Raw genomic sequence first — 21536 nt, 5'->3', positions numbered from 1 at the left:
TAATCCAGATCTGAGCGAGAGTCGGAATCTTACATCTCAAGGACATCTGTGAGCAGCTATCAGAACTCCAGCCTCTGGGCCTGGGGTTCAGGCAGAAAGCCCCAAGTTTAAGTATATTAAGATGCTAGGCAAAACTTTGGGTATTTAAATAGGTCGTAACAAAGCCACTGCCCAGATTCTGGGTCATAATGTCATCTGTGAGAACAGCAAGGATTCCTTGAGTCTGCATCCCAATATTTGGCTAAAGTGCCACCAATCCTTTTATCAGGCTCTGACCATGGGATGTAATGGCTGCCAAGTCTGGGAACCTGATACTAGTCTCCCAAACTAATGGACCACACGTGATTCTTGGATTACAGAAATAGAGACAGCTTCAAGGGGGTGGAAAATGAGGACTCAAAGGTGACTTTGTGGTTTTTAGCCAGGGTGGCTGGGGCCACAGATATCTCATTTACAAAGGTTGCTAAGTTGGGGGCCAAAGGTGAGAAAGAAGGGAGATGGGAGAAGAGTAATATTCTGGAAAGGCAGGATCATGGTTGCATAGTCATGAGTTGCTGTTGATACCATACACCTAGAACTCAAAGGGAAAATTAGGACCAGAGGTGTGAGTTTGAGACTGTTCACACAATAGTTGCCTCTAAGCCCTTGGAAAGTGTTTAGTTTCCTGGGGCTGCCATAACGAATTACCACAAACTAAGTGGCTTAAACAGCAGAAATTTATCATCTCACAGTTGTGGAGTCTAGAAGTCTGAAATCAAGGTATCAGCAGGGTTGGTTCCTTCTGAGGGCCTGAGGGGAGAATCTGTTACATCCCTCTCTCCTGGCTTCTGGTAGCTCAGGTGTTCTTTGGCTTGTAGATTGTATTTTCTTTGTGTATTCACATAGTCTCCCCTCTATTCATGTCTGTGTCTGTGTCCAAATGTTGCCCTTTTATTAGGACACAGTCATATTAGATTAGAACCTGCACAAATGACCTCATCTTAACTTGATCCTTTGAAAAGACCCTATTTTCAAATAAGTTCACATTCACAGGCACTGGGGGTTAAGACTTCAGCATCTTTTTGGAGGACACAATTTAACCCATAACAGAGGAAAGATGGTTCCTAGGGAATGTAGAATAAGCAAGGAGGGGGGTGAAGTAAGGCCTTTGAACTTGTGAGCATGAACAAAGGCATAGAAGACTGAAGAAGGAGATGTAACTATCTCATGGAAATAGGAGGAGAACCAAGAAAAATGTAGTAGCCAAGAGAAGGAAAGTTTCACATAAAAAGGATCATGATTTTAAATGATAGAGAAAAAATTAGGCAGTTGAATGAGGACTAAGAAAAGATAGCTGGATTTGGTGATCAGGAGGTCACCGATGTCCATTATAAGAAGTATGTGTGTGGGCTTTCCTGGTGGCGCAGTGGGTAAGAATCCACCTGCCAATGCAGGGGACACAGGTTCGAGCCCTGGTCCAGGAGGATCTCACATGCCGCGGAGCAACTAAGCCTGTGCACCATAACTACTGAGCCTGTGCTCTAGAGCCTGCGAACCACAACTACTGAAGCCCAGGTGCCTAGAGCCTGTGCTCCGCAACAAAGAGAAGCCACCGTAATGAGAAGCCTGTGCACCGCAACGAAGAGTAGCCCACTCGCTGCAACTAGAGAAAGCCTGCACACAGCAATGAAGACCCAATGCAGCCAAAAATAAAATAAATAAATTTTTTTTTAAATTAAAAAAAAAAGATGAATTCATATTTGAATAAACAAACAAAAAAAAGAAGTGTGTGTGACATAGTGTTTCTGGGATACCCCCCATGGGCTCTGTCTTAGTTTGGGCTGCTGTTACAAAGTACCATAGGCTGAGTGGCTTATAAACAAAACAGTTCATTTCTCAAGTTCTGAGGCTGGAAGTTCCAGATCAGTGTGCCAGCATGGTTGGTTCTGGTGAGAGCCCTCTTCCAGGTTATAGACTGCCAAATTCTCATTATATCCTCACCTGGAGGAAAGCAGAGAGGGGATGCGAGCTCTCTCGTGACTCTTATAAGGGCACGAATTCCACTTGTGAGGGCTCTACTCTCATCACCTTATCTAATTCTAATTACTTCCCAAAGGCCCCACCTCCTAACACCATGACATTGAGGGGTAAAGTTTCAACATACGAATTTTAGAAGGACACTTTCAGTCCATAACAGACTCAAATCTAAGCTCAGTCATTACCATGGGGGATGTTGGCACATTATTTAAACCCTCTATGTCTCAGTATTCTTATCTGTAAAATAGGGATGATAATAATAGTTCCTACCTCATAGAGTTGTTATGAAGATAAAATGAGTTGTGCTTAAAATAGTGCCATGTTATTTGTGTGCGTCAAAGGACACTATCAACAGAGTGAAAAGGCAACCCATGGAATGGGAGAAAATATTTGCAAATCATTTATCTGATAAGGGATTGAGTAGGTTTTAATAATTACAGGTATTCAATTTTTAAAGCCACTTTGCTTTTACAGAAGACCTACATTAGTACCCATTTTTGCTAACTGAAAAAAATCCGAAGAGGATTTTCCTTTTTATGAAAAAAGGCGAAAAGTGAAAATAGCATTCAGTGTTTGTTTTGCAGTAGCCCTTACAGACACAACACATACCTTGAACTGTGCAGCGGTGAGAGTGGTGCCACCAAGCTCCTTTCCTGGGAACTACACTCAGCATTTCAGCCTCAAGCCACAAAGCTTTGAACTGTGTACGTATCTCTGCTTTATCTCAATTTAGTCTGTGCATCTGTTAGCAAGAAGTGTCCTAAGGCAATTGCTTTGCCACTTTACCCCATTTTAGCTTAACATTTGGATATCGGCGGGAATCTGTAATTGCAACTAAATTAGTAGCATTAAAGGCTCTTAAACTTCAAGATCAAATATATTTCAAGTATTATGAAAATTAATGTTTAGATATAGAAGTGTTCCTGGCCAAAACCAGAAATGTAAAAACAGTTATCATATGTAAGTACCCCAAAATTTAAACCTTTGATGGGGTTATTCTGAAATTAAATCTGAAGAATTAAACTAAGCAAATGGGAAAAAGAAATGAAAGCTCTATGGCTTTAATTAATTGTGTACTCATAATTTTGCTAAAATATCTTTTAATTGGAAAGGTATTTAAGATATTCTCAGCTTCTTAGTCAACTCTAAGTACAGTCCTGCCTTTTTAGTAATTTCACAGTCTTTGTTTATTGAACTGTGCTATTAAGGTTAAGTTCTCAAATTAGTTTTCAGAACATTTCGTAGTTGCTGCAATATGATAAAACAATGTTAAGCTTTCCATTTTTAGATATAAAGGGCCATTATGTATTCAAATGTTTATAGAGGTAAAACAAATTTTATTGGGCAATTCACAATTTAAAAAACACTTTGCATTGATGTGTTTAAAAAAATTAGTTTCCCCCAGATTTATCACTTCATGCTTATTTCTTTTAGTAGGATAATAGGTTCTTTACTCTCACTCTACTTTCCTAGGATTTAGATACTGGATGATCCCGCCAGATTTTAATTTCTAGCTAGGTATGAATGGAAGTTCAGATTATCCGATGAGATTAGTAATTAGATTTATATTTTCTTTATATAATATTCTAGTAAATTGAATGCTGGCTCCCAAAGATATCAGATCTTAATATCTGGAACTTTTTCTTTACCTTATTTGGGAAAAGGGTCTTCGCACACGTGATTATGTTAAGAATTTCGAGATGGGGAGATTATCCTGGATTATCTGTGTGGTCCCTAAGTGCCATCACATGTATCCTTACAGAAGACATGCAGAGGGGGCTTGAAAATTACACAGAGGACATATGAAGACAGAGGCACAGATTGGAGTGAAGAAGCCACAAGCCAAAGAATGCCTGTAGCCACCAGAAGCTGGAAAAGGCAAAGATTTCTCTCTGTAGCCTCCAGAGGAAGTGCAGCCCTGTGACACCTTGATTTTGGCCCAGTGATGTCGGTTTTTGAACTTCTAGCCTCCAGAACTGTAAGAGAATGAATTTCTGTTGTTTTAAGCTACCCAGTTTTGGTAATTGGTTATAGCAGCCACAGGAATCTAAAACAAATATAAACTTTTACAGTGGCAAATTTTCACCCAGTCACTTTAATGTTGCAGGTAGTTCTGATGTTTCCACAAAAACCCTGGAGAGGAATAGTCCTATGAGTTGAACTACAAGAATTCTATATTTAGGGAGATATAAAGAACTAGAAAAGGAATGTTGCTGACATGATGATTCAATAGAAATGGTATCCAATTGCATAAACTATTTCATTAGCCTTTAAGGTTTCTGTAAGGCCAAGAAGAAACTTCATAAATGTTAGAGAAATAAACACGGATTGAGTATTTTAATCTTCTTCCCATTAATTACTTAAAAAGTTATTTTTCTAACTATAAAGATAGCATAATCACATTGAGTAACCTTTGCAAAATAGGCAGGAACAAATTCACATAAAATCCTCAATACAACTAGTGTCATCGCTTAGTTATAATCACTTACATTCACTTTCTCCTTTTAAATGGTAGTAGTCATTTTAATGCCTACACTATTGTATATTGATTTTTTTCACTTAATAAATATGCAACTTTTGCTATTGTTACTTAGTCTTTATAACTGTTTTTTTTTTAAAAGATAAAACAGTTTTAAAGATAAAACTGAGCACAGGCTCAGTAGTTGTGGCTCGCGGGCTCTAGAGCGCAGGCTCAGTAGTTGTGACGCACGGGCTTAGCTGCTCTGCAGCATGTGGGATCTTCCCGGACCAGGGATCGAACCCGTGTCCCCTGCATTGGCAGGTGGATTCTTAACCACTGCGCCACCAGGGAGGCCCAGGGCTGGATAATTCTTTGTTGTTGGGGGCTGTCTTATGCAATGGAGAATGTTTAGCAGCATCCTGGTTTCTATTCCACTTGATGCCAGCAGCTTTCCCCTCGCACAGTTGTGACAACCAAAAATGTTTCCAGACATTGCCAAATGTGACCTGGCAGGCAAAATATCCCCTGTTGATAATCATTGTCATAGAAGCTAAGTTCAATCATTGGACAATCCAATACTAAAATCCAAGTTTGGTGCTTTTTATCCACTTTTAATGGTCTTGTTCCACCATTTCTATGGAAACTTTTGAACTCATGGTAGTAAAATGGCTGCTGCATCTCCAAGTGTCACATATACATTTCTGACAGGAGAAGATTAACAACTAATGAGAGGCAAGAACACTCCTCCCAAGGAGGCCATCTTTTTATTGAGAAGGGATGCCCTCCCTGGTGACTCTACCTACATATTATTGGTCAGAAGTGTATCACGTGGCCACCTCTAGTCATGGAAAAAGCTAGGAGTTCAAATTCTTAGCTTTAACAGCCTCTATAATAGAGCAGGAAGAAGGGTATATGTGAATGGTTTTTGAATAGCCCGTCCACAACATTTGCTAAATTTCCCATTCTAGTTCACTTACTTCCCTGTGGCAGATGGAATGGGCAAGAATTTGGAAACTGCTCAAGATGTTTAGTCATATATATGTGAGGTCTTACTGTGCTGTGATTTATTATCTAGAAAGTGCTTCATGAAATCCTTTCCAGCTGATTGGTTTGGTGATTTTTTTAAAATTCTGTTTTCTCTGAATGAATTAGGAAAGTGTATTCACTCATGGACAAGTAGTGTCATTGAAAGGACCCAGTTAATTTCAGCTAGAAAAGTCACTACTTCAAACCAGCAGTGCTTTTGCCAGTTGTAATAAACATGCCTATCAATTCATATCATCCACAGGCCAATGTTTAGAAGACCCATATCGGTTTCATTTCCCATCCAGCAATATTCAGCAGTGTCCCAAAGTGCTAGGTGCTAGCTGCATCTGAAGATGTAGAGGATGTGGATACGTCAGACATATAATAAGGACACAATACAAGCAGCAGAATAAATCACTACCTAAAAGCAGAACTGTTTGTTTGCTTATATCCCAAGTAGCTGAGAAATTTTAATTATGCACTTTTTCACTTTTCCATTCAAAGAAACATGCCCCTACCCAAGTGGTGGGGTTGAACTGTATCTCCCCAAAAGATACATTGAAGTCCTAGCCCTGAGTATCTGTGACCTTATTTTGAAATAGTGTCTTTGCAGATGTAATCAAGTGAATATGGGGTCACTAGGGTGGGCCCTAATCCATTATGACTGCTGTCCTTCTAAGAGAAGAGACGTAAAGACATCTAAGGAGAAAACCATGTGACTACCCAGGCAGGGATTGGACTCATGAACGATAAGCCAAGAAACACCAACGATTGTTGGAAATACCAGAAGCTAAGAGAAAGGCATGGAAAAGATTCTCCCTTAGAGCCTTCAGAGAGAGCGTGGCCCTGAAGACACCTTGATTTCAGACTTCTAGCCTCCAAAGCTGTTTGAGAGAATAAATTTCTGTTGTTCAAAGCTGCTCAGTTTGTGGTACTTTATTATGCAGCCCTAGGAATCTAACTAATACACTAAGTATGAAAAAATAGCAAGTCCTTGCTAACTGAAAAATAAGTAGTACCTTCTATTAGGCTCTTCAAAAGATAATTTTAGACAAGTGCTTCTGTTCTTCATGTACGTTCTCTTTCACTTTATTCGAGTGGTCAATTTTCCAATGCTAATTTCCTTTCCTTTGCTTTTATCAAATGACAAGATCCTTTCCAGATCGAACCTCTTTCTGGAAGAAGGGCAGATGTGAGCCTGGCAGTCAATATCAAGGGAAAGGTGGCAACGGGAAATGGAGAGTCTTTCCTTCTTTGTATGATTGCGGAGGGTTTGGATGCTTGCGAGAGAGAAAGACTTCATCTAAAACCCTAACAGAATGAAACCTCGTAATGGATTGCATCATAGTTGAGTATCTGTGTTAGTTGGGGTCCTCGAAGAAGCAGACAAATTAATGTTAGATGTGCAGAAAATGTATCAGGGGAAATGCCTGAGAAGGATAAAGGGAAGGATAAGAGAAGTATCTGGAGAAGGCAAGGAGAACCTTCCAATCATAATGCTGGTCTGACTCCTGTGAAGGGGACAGAAAAGGAAGGATGGTTGGATAGGAAGAGTCTCAGTTTTCAGCACAGTTCCAAGAAATGTTCAGCCAGATCAATGGGAAATCTTATACCTAAATTGCCCATCAGGACAGTCCTGCATCCCAGGAATGGGCTTGCCCAAATCCTCCCCATGCTCAGTCACTGGCCAGGAGCGCTCATAGGAAATGTAGCCTGAGATCAGATGTGGTGGTGGATCCAGAGGGGCAACATCTGGGCCCTCAGTCAACCATGCTCACAGCAGCAGGAGATCTGAGCACTGTATTTTCAAGGCCACGACTCTGTTCAAAACCAGAACAAATTTTGAGTGTTGCCAAAAGATCATGAGAGGGCTGGAATTCTTGAGTAATAAGCAACTTCAGCCTGATACATTTGCTGGCTCCTGAGATGACAGTTCCCGTTGGCAATGGCTGGTCAGAGACACTTTTCTTGTTTGCCTACCTCGTGTTTCCAGGTTCCTGTCAGAGGCTCCCAGCTGTGCTTCTTGCCAGCAGCTCTTGCCCAAGGCATCTCCCACTGAGAAAGGCTCTGTGGAAGCAGGTCTTCGGTGAGCCCCACCCTGGGCTGCATAGTGCCTAACCTGACTGCAACAGCTCCAGGTGTTTTCTCCCAGCTTCAGGAGTGGTTTGCTCTGGCAGTGGTTCCTGGTGCCCACCACCCCTCCTTTGCTCTCATTGTTCCCCCTGCAGGACCCTCCTTCCTCCTCTGCCCATTCAAAGGCCGCCCAAACTTCAAAGCTTAGCTTAATTCCACTTCTTTCCCAGAATTCAAAAACATATTGTATAACCTATTCATTATTCAATCAAGGATTTCCTTATTCATTAACTTTTTTTTTTTCCCAACAGAATTTCTTATACTTTAATAATTGATACAACCATAGTGCGGAAAAATTGGCATCACCCAGTAAATCTGAACTTGCACATACAACCCAGTAATTCTACACCTAGGTATATACCCTACTATATATCCTAAATATATACCCATAACTTTTTCACAATTAAGAGATATATATAAGAATGTACATGGCAGCATTGTTTGTGAAAGCAAAAATTGAAACTACTAAAAACCCACAGACAGGAAGTTGGATAATTCTGGAACATTCACACCTGGATTACAATACACATAAAAATGAATAAGCCATAGTTATACATGTCAACATGGATGAATCTCATGAACTTACTAAAAAGGGGGCAGGTAACAAAATAATACATAGAGCATGGTTCCATTTTGCCAAACCCAGGCAAAATCAAAAATACATTGTTTAAGATTACATGCAATCACATAGAGTAAAACTGTAAAGAAAAGCAAGAGAATAATTCACACATAATTCATTATAATGGCTACTTAGGGAGTGAGGAAAGAGGAGGATGCAGTTTTGGAGGGACATATGGTAGGCCTCAAAGGAACTGGTCATCTTCTATTAAGTTGGGTAGTGGGCAAATGGGGTATTAGTCCTTAATGTACATATGTTACACATATTCCTTTGTACATGAAATAAAGTTCATACACAAATTATTAAATTTAGTGTGCATAATAATTCCTGTTTAAAACATATATGAACAGGACCAGTTCTCAGGGAATGTGTTTCAGCAGGTCTGGGGAGTAAGGAGAGACCTCAGGTTCAGCTTTTTTAAACAAGCATCCCAGGTGCACCTGCAAGTAATCCATGCAGGGCCGTGGACCACCTTATGAGAAATACTAGATTGTTCTTCCTGAGTTATCAAGGTTTATACCAAATGTTTATGGACTTTCTCAAATGAAATCTTATTTAAAAAGAAAAAAAACCAGTTTTTAAAAAGGATCAAAACAAGGGGGTTTTGGTTAGTGTCGGGAAGGAGGCCCCAAGACTTGTTTTTTGGTTCTTCCTCTCCCCACTCCGACTGCAACCTTGGAAGCAGCTCTAGAAGTCCGTAACTCTATGACCAATGGCAAAAAAACGTCCAGTGTCAAGCCCATTCAATATAATCAAAACAAAAAGAACTCATTATTTAGGCTTGACTAGAAGACAAAGGCAAGCTGGGAAATAAACCTTGGGTATATTTTAGCCAGAATTTGTAAAATGTGTTTACTAGTATGACTTGATTATGCGCACAATTTGCATATGTGAAAGCACCATGTCTAACACATAGTAGGTATGCAATACAATACAGCTTAAGTGAATAGGTACCTCATACATTCAGAACCTTCGATAATATAGGATTTAAGGCAAGAGACATTATTCCGTGATTCTGAGTTTTGGGTGCAATTTACCACAGAGTAATAGCCACAATTTCTTCCACTGGAATGCTTCCGGGCAAGAAAAGTAATGGATTTGTTAAGGTACCCATGGCAAACCCCAGCACCCTGAACACCTGCTGAAAGAAAGCATTTTCTAGTTACAAATGCACTTTGAACATGCTGTCTAGAGCAGATCTACTCTGCATGAAACCTGTAGCCAAAGTCAGAAAGGAATGGAATGGAATATTCAAACAGGGAAAAATAGGTGGGTGGCTGCATATTGGTGTAAGTGGAGCATCATGTAGAGAAATGTGTTCTTTCTCTCTGAATTTACATTTTACACACAAATCGTATAATTAATACTAGGCCATTATTCATTAACTTTTCACATGGGGCCTATCTTATTTCTCTAATAATGCATATGACAAATTCTTAAATATATGAGCCACGATAAATACTTTTCTACGGGGCTAAAAAAAAATTTAGAAAAACACTGACGCCGTTGATATTATTCAATAATATCCAATGAATATCTGCAATGACAATGGGTCTAGTCACCCAGTAACTATTCCTGGTTCCCTCGCTGCTGATGACATTGTCCCTGTTTCCAGACCCTTATGATTCATTGTGAGTTGACAGTACAGTATTCTGAATGTTAAAAAGTATTCCAAATTATTTTCTAGTCAAAATAATTTTGCAAATACTGGATAAAACAGTTATATATATTTTTTCTGCAATATATTTTGGGGCCTTTAATATGGTTTTTTTTTTGGCATTGTGAAGTTTAAAGAGTTAACAAAGTACGGAGCATTTACCAAATTTCTTTGACCACAGAGTTTCCCCCCCCCACCCCATGAAACATGTTGAGAGACTAGAACTATATATTTTTGGAAATACTGGATTAAATATCTAATCTTCCCAGGGGTGGTTTTCATTTTGATGGGAGATTCTAGAAGACCAAAAAGACTTCATGACCTAAAAGAGTGACACTCTAATGGTGGAATTTCAGGCGTGAAGAAAGTCAGGAAAGTTATGAAGAGGAGGAGAAACTATTTTGGCATGGGTCTAATGTATCCTGCCTGATAACACTGCCCCTCCAGTGACCTCATAGAAGCTCTTATTAAGAGCTCCGATTTTGCAGCATGTCATCCTGATTTGGATTCAAGCTGAATTGTTCTATTATTCACAGACTTCATGTTATCACTTGCCCCGCCTCTCCCCCACTTCAGAGTTGCACTCCTTCCCTGTGAAACTTCTTACTGAGCCTAGAAAAGCAGCCTGAGAAATTGCATGACTCCTCCATTCTCAGAAATGAAATCCTTAGTTTTTAGCCTAAAATCAGGATCCTATCTTAAGAGAAACCATTGCCTGTCTGGTTGGGGACACTTCAAGGTTATCAACTCAACACACGTCCACTGTGCAACCAAAATGTGCAAAGTCCTGTGCTTTATGTTTGCCTAATGTCATAGTTTTCTCTGTTCCTTAGGAACAATCTAGATTAATGGAACAAACCTAAATTTAGTAGTCTGATTATTTAATGTTTAACCAAATGTCATGGTCTTATTTAGAATGCAAAATGAAAGCAAGGTAATATCTTTGTTAAGGTCTCCACTAAAACTATTTTCTATATAAGTTGTACATATAATTGGGTCATGATCTGTCCCTAAAGCTTTCTGCTTCAGAATATTGTTGTGTACTCCATTATTAAAAAACTCTGTTCAGAGATGTGGGAGTCTCTTGTGGACTATACGCTTAACTATTAGACTGTGATCATCAGTTTTTTATGGATTACCCACTGTCAGTAAATGTTAATAAATGTGGTTGATATATTCATTTTAAATAATCAATATTAAAGAAATTTCATGGATGCTTTTCTGGTAGGAAATTGTTATTTCCTACTCTTTCGAAGACAACATTATTATTACCACTAATGTAATTCCCTTTCCCAGGGCTCAGTAATGCCATATAGCCATCATTTCACTAATTTTGCTTCATTATAAAATTTTTCAGAAACGGGGCAGATGCAATTATCAATATTTAATGACAAAGAGATGGGAAATAATCAAGAGTTTTTTCTATAATTCATAATAGGCAAACATATTAACTGGCCTTGGCAATGAAAAGGTTATTTTCTCTCCTTTTTTGTTTTTTCTTTTCCCCGTTGGGATAATGTGTTGATTACTGAGCTTAGACTGGGCTTGCCACCCAGTGGTGTCTCAGTTTTGGATTTATTTTGGCCATCTTGGCCTGGGTGTGTCTTGGGGGAGGGAGGATCTGTGAAGTGGACCTTGCTGTGTAGGCAGCTGGAGAGAGCCTGGTGGACAATAGAGAGGACCACATGGGTCGCCCCCGCAGCCAGCCCTGGAGACTAAGTCGGAGGCCTGTGAAGAAAAGGAAGGAACTGAAAGAGCTGTTTTAACTCAAGGACTGGTGAAGAACCAGGAGGTAGGCCCATTGCCTGAGTGCCCTGGATGAGACAGGAACCATATATTTGTTGACTATGTCCTGGTTTGCTTGGGATAGGTCAAGTCTATTCTTCTGTCTTGGGGTAACTGTTAATTAGAGCCCCCTCTCACTCTCAAAACTGTTCAAGCTAAGAAAATAAATTACATATTCACCCTCAACATAGAGTGAGGCAGAAAAGAGACTCTCTCCTTGGTGAACAAGGAAGGAGCTGTGCACCTCTGAGGTCAGAGGGCTGAAGGGAAGGCAGGGACATTTTGCCATCTCATGGAGGGCCTGGGCTGTGGTGACCAGTGTCCCCCAGATGGCTTTGTGGGTGCCAGGCATCACTTAGAGGCTGCACTGGAAGAGCGTGAGCTGATCTGTTTGGGGACACATGGAGTGTTGTCCTGAGGACTACCTGAAATACTGAAGAGGGACTTGTTAGGAGGGAATTTTTGTCATGTGACCTCACTTGATCTCCAGGCTGGTAAGGCAGGGGGAACCTAATACAGGGCCTGGCAGTAATCACAAGGGCCCATATTAATTCTAAGAATTTATTTGTTTAATGCATTCAGCAACATTTTGGAATGGGTATGATTCAGTCACAGTGAATCTTAAGTAGTTTCCCCAAGTTAAATGGATCTAAATAATGCTGAATGCTTTATCAAATAGTAGAGTTCAGCAGTTTATCAGTCTGGATCTGGGTCTTTTGAAATCCTGCAGCTCCTGTCTGAGGCAATCACTCAAAAATTCTCAGTGATGGCAAGATGCGGATGATGACTAAGTTCGCTTCCAGGTGTGGAGCCAGTTTGAAAATAACTATAGTGCATTTTTGACTGATTAGCTCATGCTCTCACTTTAACATGATCATGTCTGTCTGACTTATTTTTATTATGTTATATAACCAAAACCTTTCCCAACACAGGAATAAAAATAGAGAGAACTGCCATAAGTAGTTATGCATTATCTGTTCTAGGGACGGTTTCATATTTTGTTGGTTCTCAGAGAACTGCCTTAAATTTACTTGTGCTTCATTATAATAAGGGTTAAAGTCAAATTACTACCCTCATTTTTGGTTTTGGTTATTTAACCTTTGGATTGTAAAGGACATTTGCATTAGTGCTCTGAATAAGTTAATTTAAAAAAATCTCAACAAATCTAAAAGAACTGATGTACCTCCCCAAGTTGAATAATCAATGCCTTTCCTTTCCCCACCATCGCTACTTTTTTATTGGTATATATAGGATGTTTCCTTATAATGCATTAATAAAAGGCTTTTTTTCTGCTTTTCCACATTTTTTTTGTGCATAGGGTTCGCTCTCTTAAAGAAAGACACTAAGTTCTTTTAAATGTTTTAGCCCTGACAGCACAATAACTAACAAATATAGGTATTTATGAATGTCCTTTGTATTCATGTACTTTAATTTTATATTGTATTTTGTTTCTTGGGGCAATGACTCTGAATATTATGAATTATTCTATTTTTAAATAATCTGATTATTTTGTTTTCCCAATGTTTTAGTATGTTTAATTCTTCCATATTTGTGTATTGTATATTTACATTACCCTTTTTATTTTATGATGTCCTAAGTAGAGGAACCATTTTTATTATTGAATTTTTCCATTGTAAGCTCAGCTTTTTCTTTTTTTTTTAAATAAGAAAAGCAAATGTGAAAAATGGTTGTTTAGCACTGACTGAATTATTTGGGTATAGAAATTATCTGACTATTGCATCTTTTGAAAATAAAAATGATCTAATTATAAAAAATACATTCCTCAGGCCTTCGGCTTTTCTTCCTTACCTACAGTAACCTGTCCAGCTATGCTGTTTTTTTTTTTTTTTTTTTTTTAAGATGATGGCAATCTTTTTTTTTTTTTTTTTAAAAAGCACTTTTCTTTTTTATAGCTACTTTATTTATTTATTTTTTATTTTATTTTTGGCTGTGTTGGGTCTTCGGTTCATGCGAGGGCTTTCTCTAGTTGAGGCAAGTGGGGGCCACTCTTCATCGCGGTGCGGGGACCGCTCTTCATCGCGGTGCGCGGGCCTTTCACTATCGCGGCCCCTCCCGTCGCGGGGCACAGGCTCCAGACGCGCAGGCTCAGTAGTTGTGGCTCACGGGCCCAGCTGCTCCGTGGCATGTGGGATCTTCCCAGACCAGGGCTCGAACCCGTGTCCCCTGCATTAGCAGGCAGATTCTCAACCACTGCGCCACCAGGGAAGCCCCCCAGCTATGCTGTTTAACACATCATCTTTCACCTTCTCCAGGATCTTCCTCCATGAAACAGCTCCTTTTTCCCGAAATAATCAACTCTCTCTTGACTGGCCCCTTCCGTTCTACCTGCAGACACCATCAACGCTTCCTTATTTATAAGAGCAAATGAAAGCAAACAGACAAACAGAACACCACCATTTTCTCTTCTCCACTGTCTTGCAGCTTCCTTTACCTTCTTTACTACTAGATATCTTGAAAAAGCCACCCTGGGCTACTTTGCATCAATAACCTCTCTCTTATCATCTGACTTGCTCCTGTCTCAACTGCCCTTGATGTCTTAAAGGTCCCCAGTAATAGACAGTTCTCCAATGTGCTGCTACAGCCTCCTCAACCTGTCTGAGCACTTGATGATTTAATCACATCCTCCCTTTCTTAAAACTCTGTTTTCCTTGGTTTATTTTGATGTGGTCCTGTTTATAATTGCTGGACCATTTTGAACTATCACCACTGCCCCCAATGCAATATGATATATTCATCCAGACTCTAGTTCGTCATTTAGGAAAAATAATAATTCAGTTATGTAAACATTTAACATCAGGATATAATACAAATGGCATAGAATTATCTGCCTTTGAACACTTTCACCATCAAAGTTACTGAAAATTAAGTTGAGGTCAGCAAGCCTTCTGGTTTTACGGCTGGTACCTTGGGCCCCAAGTCCCTAATGCATCCCATACTAGAACTTTCAGTGATTCAGTGGCAGAGTTAACACAAAACTACAGGGATGTGGTACAATTTTAGTCATCCCATGAGCATTCTTATCTGTTATTAAAAAGAGAGAAGGATTTAAATGAAGCCTATCTGTGACTGATGTCAGCTGAGTAATAAGGCAGTGTATCCTTTTAGAAACATTTCAAAGTGATTTAAAGGTTAAGAGCTACTTCTTGACACTTCTGATCCTCTACACATTGTCTGGCCTTGGCAGCCCCTGTACTCATACACTCTGATGTGCTTCAGAATTTATTTCAGCAGTCTATCCTCCTCTCCCTCTTCTCTTCCTAGATGGTTATTCACATTATTTTACATTATGTTTATTCAGTCAGCATTTACTGAATGCCTACTAGGGGTGAGTTCCTTTACTAATACTGAATATATAGAGATTAATAAGACACAGCCTTCGTTCTAGCATGTAGTCCATTAGAGGAGATGGACACAGTCAAATATTCATGAACAGACGCAGAGTTCATGTCTCCCCACAACTACGGCACCTGCTGGATGCTGGTGGGGGACCCTGACGGCCAAGGAGACGGGAAGAACCCCTAAGCGAACTGGTAGGACGTGGGGGGACTGAGTGGGGAGGAGAAGTGGAGGCCAGACAGGATCGGTGCCCCTGAGGGGTGGCTGAGAGGGGGGAGGGGTTCCCACTCCTGGAAGGACCCTCAGGGGCTCAGATCAGGGGGGGAAGAGGCCCAGTGTTTCCCCTGCCCAATCGGCCAGGGAAGTCTGCCCGGCTCTTGGGCCAGGTCCTACACCCTCAGATGTCCTCTCTGGGCCAGGTTGGTCCTGGGGGCATAGGAGGGAGGCTGGGAGAGAACAGGAGAGGTAGGTGGGAGGGGCCCTCCAGGACCAGAGGAGGGGGAAAGGAGCAGAGGGCATTTGCCCCGCCCACTGGGGCCCAGGTTGGGGGGTGAGGGGGAGGCTGCTGAGCTCCCAGGCCAGTTCCACGCCCTCCAAAGCCCCCTCCAGGCTGTGTGGGTCCTGGGGGCACAGGAGGGAGGCCAGGGAGATCAGGGGAGGCAGGCAGGAGGGGGCCTCCAGGACAGGAGGAGCAGGAGAGGAGCAGAGGGCATCTTCCCCGCCCACTTGTGCCTAGGAGGCCTGCTGGGCTCCCAGGTGGGGTCCCCCGCCCTCTGAGACCAGAGGGGAGAGGCATGCCTGGGCCCCTTCTGTTCTGTTGAGCCTAAGCACCCCCATCCCCCCATCCCCCTGGCCTTTTCCAGCCCTATGGGTCCTAAGCATAGGCCTTGCCCACTGCCCAAACTTCACCCCTGCTTAGGCCCCACCCTCCACAGCCAAGGCCTTTTCCACCTTTTTTTTTTTTCTCTTCTCTTTTAGTACTGTGGTTCTGTTTTACCTTCCAGTTGTTGTTTCATCTATATTTTTATTTTTATACATATATTTTTATTTTTTACTTTGTTATACTTCTCCTTTTTCTTTTTTTGGCCACCCCATGTGGCTTGAAGGTTCTTGGTTCAGGAGCTGGGGGTTGGGCTGAAGCTCCTGTGGTGGAAGTTCTGAGTCCAAACCACTGAATTAACAGAGAATCTCAGACCCCAGAGAATATTCATCAGAGTGAGGTCTACCAGAGGTCCTCATCTCACTGTCAAGACCCAGCTCTACCCAACAGCCTAAAAACTGCAGTGTTGGAAGCCTCAGGCCAAACAACCAGTAAGACAGGAATACAATCCCACTCATAAAAAAAAAGCAAAAAAAAAATGAGATGACAAAAAAATATGTCCCAGGTGAAGGAGCCAGGTAAAAACCTATAAGACCAAATAAATGAAGAGGAAATAGGCAATCTACCTGAAAAAGAATTCAGAGTAATGATAGTAAAGATGATCCAGAATCTCAGAAATAGAATGGAGGGATGGATCGAGAAAATACAAGAAATGTTTAACACAGATCTAGAAGAACAAACAAACAGAGATGAACAACACAATAACTGAAATGAAAAATACACTAGAAGGAATCAGTAAAGAATAACTGAGGCAGAAGAACGAATATGTGAGCTCGAAGACAAAATGGTGGAAATAACTGCTGAGGAGCAGAATAAAGAAAAAAGAATGAAAAGAATTGAAGACAATCTCAGAGACCTCTGGGACAACACTAAACACACCAACATTCAAATTATAGGGTTCCCAGAAGAAAAAGAGAAAAAGAAAAGGTATGAAAATATTTGAAGAGATTATAGTGGAAAACTTCCCTAACATGGAAAAGGGAATAGTCACCCAAGTCCAGGAAGCACAGAGAGTCCCATACAGGGTAAATCGTAGGAGAAACACACCAACACACATATTAATCAAATAAAAATTAAATTCAAAGAAAAAATATTAAAAGCAGCAAGGGAAAAAAAAAATAACATACAAAGGAATCCCCGTAAGGTTATCAGTCGATTTTTCAGCAGAAACTCTGCAGGCCAGAAGGGAGTGGCAGGATATACTTAAGTGATGAAAGAGAAAAACCTACAACCAAGATTACTCTACCCAGCAAGGATCTCATTCAGATTTGACGGAGAAATCAAAAGCTTTTCAGACAAGCAAAAGCTAAGAGAATTCAGCACCACCAAACCAGCTTTACAACAAATGCTAAAGGAACTTCTCTCTAGGCAGCAAACACAAGAGAAGAAAAAGACCCACAAAAACAAACCCCAAACAATTAACAAAACGGTAATAGGAACATACATATCGATAATAACCTTGAATGTAAATGGATTAAATGCCCCAACCAAAAAACACAAACTGGCTGAATGCATACAAAAACAAGACCCATATATATGCTGTCTACAAGAGACCCACTTCAGACCTAGGGACACAAGAAGGGGTGGAAAAAGATACTCCATGCAAATGGAAATCAAAAGAAAGCTGCAGTAGCAATACTCATATCAGATAAAATGGACTTTAAAATAGACTGCTACAAGAGATAAGGAAGGACACTACATAACGATCAAGAGATCAATCCAAGAAGACAATATAACAATTATAAATGTTTATGCACCCAACATAGGAGCACCTCAATACATAAGGCAAATGCTAACGACCATGAAAGGGGAAATCGACAGTAACACAATAATAGTAGGGGACTTTAGCACCCCACTTATACCAATGGACAGATCATCCAAAATGAAAATATATAAGGAAACACAAGCTTTAAATGACACAATAGACCAGATAGATTTAATTGATATTTATAGAACATTCCACCCGAAAGTGGCAGAATGCACTTTCTTCTCAAGTGCACATGGAACATTCTCCAGGACAGATCACATCTTGAGTCACAAATAAAGCCTCAGAAAATTTTACAAAATTGAAATCATATCAAGCATCTTTTCTGACCACAACGCTATGAGATTAGAAATCAATTACAGAAAAAAAAACTGTAAAAGCCACAAACACATGGAGGCTAAACGGTGCACTACTAAATAACCAAGAGATCACTGAAGAAGTCAAAGAAGAAATTTTTAAAAATACATAGAAACAAATGACAATGAAAACACAATGACCCAAAACCTATGGGATGCAGCAAAAGCAGTTCTAAGAGGGAAGTTTATAGCAATTCAATCTCACCTCAAGGAACAAGAAAAATCTCAAATAAACAATCTAACCCTACACCTAAAGCAATGAGAGAAAGAAGAACAAAGAAAACCCAAAGATAGTAGAAGGAAAGAAATCATAAAGATCAGAGCAGAAACAAATGAAATAGAAACAAAGAAAACAATAGCAAAGATCAATAAAACCAAAAGCTGGTTCTTTGAGAAGAATTGATAAACCTTTAGCCAGACACATCAAGAACAAGAGGGAGAGGACTCAAATCAATAAAATTAGAAATGAAAAAGGAGAGGTTACAACAGACACTGCCAAAATACAAAGCATCATAAGAGACTACTACAAACAACTATATGCCAATAAAATGGACAATCACAAAGAAATGGAGAAATTCTTGGAAAGGTACCATTTTCCTAGACTGAATCAGGAAGTTAGAAAATATAAACAGACCTACCACAAGTAGTGAAATTAAAACTGTAATTAAAAATCTTCCAACAAACAAAAGTCCAGGACCAGATGGCTTCACAGGCGAATTCTATCAAACATTTAGAGAAGAGCTAACACCTATCCTTCTCAAACTCTTCCAAAAAATTGCAGACGGAAGAACAAACACTCCCAAATTCATTCTATGAAGCCACCATCACCCAGACACCCAAAGCAGAAAAAGATATCACACAAAAAAATTATAGATCAATATCACTGATGAACATAGATGCAAAAATCCTGAACACAATACTAGCAAAGAGAATCCAACAACATATTAAAGGATCACACACCATGATCAAGTGGGATTTAACCCGGGGGATGCAAGGATTCTTCAATATATGCAAATCAATCAATGTGATACACCATATTAACAAATTAAGGCATAAGAACCATATGATCATCTCAATAGATGCAGAAAAAGCTTTTGACAAAATTCAACACCCATCTATGATAAAAACTCTCCAGAAAATGGGCATAGAGGGAACCTACCTCAACATAATAAAGGCCATATATGACAAACCCACAACACACATCATACTCAATGGTGAAAAACTGAAAGCATTTCCACTAAGATCAGGGACAAGACATGGATGTCCACTCTCCTCACTCTTATTCAACATAGTTTTGGAAGTCCTAGTCATGATAATCAGAGAAGAAAAAGAAATGAAAGGAATGCAAACTGGAAAGGAAGAAGTAAAACTGTCACTGTTTGCACATGACATGATACTATACATAGAAATCCTAAAGATGCCACCAGAAAACTACTAGAACTAATCAATGAATTTGGTAAGGTTGTAGAATACAAAATTAATGCACAGAAATCTCTCACATTCCTATACACTAACAATAAAAAAATCAGAAAGAGAAATTGAGGAAACAATCCCATTTACCATCACAACAAAAAGAATAAAATACCTAGGAATAAACCTACCTAAGGAGGCAAAAGACTTGTAATCAGAAAACTATAAAACACTGATGAAAGAAATCAAAGATGACATAAACAGATGAAGAGATATACCATGTTCTTGGATTGGAAGAATCAACATTGTGAAAATGACTATACTACCCAAAGCAATCTACAGATTCCATGCAATCCCTATCAAACTACCAATGGCATTCTTCACAGAATTAGAACAAAAATGCTACAATTCGTATGGAAACACAACATACCCCGAATAGCCAAAGCAATCTTGAGAAAGAAAAACAGAGCTGGAGGAATCAGGCTCCCCAATTTCAAACTATACTACAAAGCTACAGTAATCAAGACAGTATGGTACTGGCACAAAAACAGAAATATAGATCGATGGTACAGGATAGAAAGCCCAGAGATAAACCCACGCACATATGGTCACCTTATCTTTGATAAAGGAGGCAAGAACATACAATGGAAAAAAGACAGCCTCTTCAATAAGTGGTGCTGGGAAACTGGACAGCTACATGTAAAAGAATGAAATTAGAACACTATCTAACACCATACACAAAAATAAACTCCAAATGTAATAAACTCCAAAGACCTAAATGTAAACCAGACACTATAAAACTCTTAGAGGAAAACATAGGAAAAACACTCTTTGACATAAACAGCAGAAAGATCTTTTTTGACCCACCTCCTAGAGTAATGGAAATAAAAACAAAAACAAATGGGACCTAATGAAACTTCAAATCTTTTGCATAGCAAAGGAAACCATAAACAAGACGAAAAGACAACCCTCAGAATGGGAGAAAATATTTACAAATGAAACAACGGACTAAGGATTAATCTCCAAAATATATAAACAGGACTTCCCTGCTGGTGCAGTGGTTAAGAATCTGCCTGCCAATGCAGCAGACACGGGTTCGAGCCCTGGTCTGGGAAGTTCCCACATGCTACGGAGCAACTAAGCCCATGTGCCACAACTACTGAGCCTGCGCTCTAGAGCCCGCAAACCACAACTACTGAGCACACATGCCACAACTACTGAAGCCCACCTGCCTAGAGCCCATGCTCCACAACAAGAGAAGCCACTGCAATGAGAAGCCCGCGCACCTCAACAAAGAGTAGCTCCCGCTCACCGCAACTAGAGAAAGCCCGCGCACATAAACAAAGACACAATGGAGCCAAAAATAAATTAATTTTTTAAAAAAAGACAGTTAAAAAATATTTATATACAAAATATATAAACAGCTCATGGAGCTCAATATGAAAAAAAAAATTCAATTAAAAAATGGACGGAAGACCTAAATAGACGTTTCACCAAAGAAGACATACAGATGGCCAAGAGACTCATGAAAAGATGCTCAACATCACTAATTATACGAGAAATGCAAATCAAAACTACAATGAGGTATCACCTCACACCAGTCAGAATGGCCATTATCAAAAATCTAGAAACAATAAATGCTGGAAAGGGTGTGCTGATAAAGGAGCCCTCCTGCACTTTTGGTGGGAATGTAAATTGATACAACCACTGTGGAGAACAGTATGGAGGTTCCTTAAAAATATAAAAATAGAACTACCATATGACCCAGCAATCCCACTACTGAGAAAATTCAAAAAGAGCCATGTTCCACAATGTTCACTGCAGCACTATTTACAATAGCCAGGACATGGAAGCAACCTAAATGTCCATCAACAGATGAACGGATAAAGAAGATGTGGCACATATATACACTGGAATATTACTCAGCCATAAGAAGAAACGAAATTGAGTTATTTGTAGTGAGGTGGATGGACCTAGAGTCTGTCATACAGAGTGAAGTAAGTCAGAAAGAGAAAAACAAATACTGTATGCTAACACACATATACGGAATCTAAAAAAAAAAAAAAGGTAC

At 39.8% G+C, this 21536-nt stretch overlaps 2 long non-coding RNA genes across 2 annotated transcripts in view; one reads left to right on the top strand and one right to left on the bottom strand.

The window, feature by feature from the left end:
- The window catches only part of LOC309629938, a 60214-nt gene extending 44661 nt beyond the window's left edge, over positions 1–15553 (top strand). Inside the window, exons 3-6 of the long non-coding RNA XR_014245302.1 lie at positions 2601–2720; positions 3779–8261; positions 8309–13511; positions 13921–15553. This is a non-coding gene — a long non-coding RNA (uncharacterized lncRNA). The remainder of the gene's footprint in view (positions 1–2600; positions 2721–3778; positions 8262–8308; positions 13512–13920) is intronic.
- LOC309629968 overlaps positions 1–21536 on the bottom strand; it is an 820276-nt gene that overhangs the window by 116957 nt on the left and 681783 nt on the right. The window lies entirely within an intron of this gene.

Source organism: Balaenoptera borealis (genome assembly GCF_965194805.1).
Source record: "Balaenoptera borealis genome assembly, chromosome: 5".
Lineage (NCBI taxonomy): Eukaryota > Metazoa > Chordata > Mammalia > Artiodactyla > Balaenopteridae > Balaenoptera > Balaenoptera borealis.
Note: the sequence above shows the minus strand (reverse complement) of the source record. Positions and strands in the feature narration are given on the sequence as shown.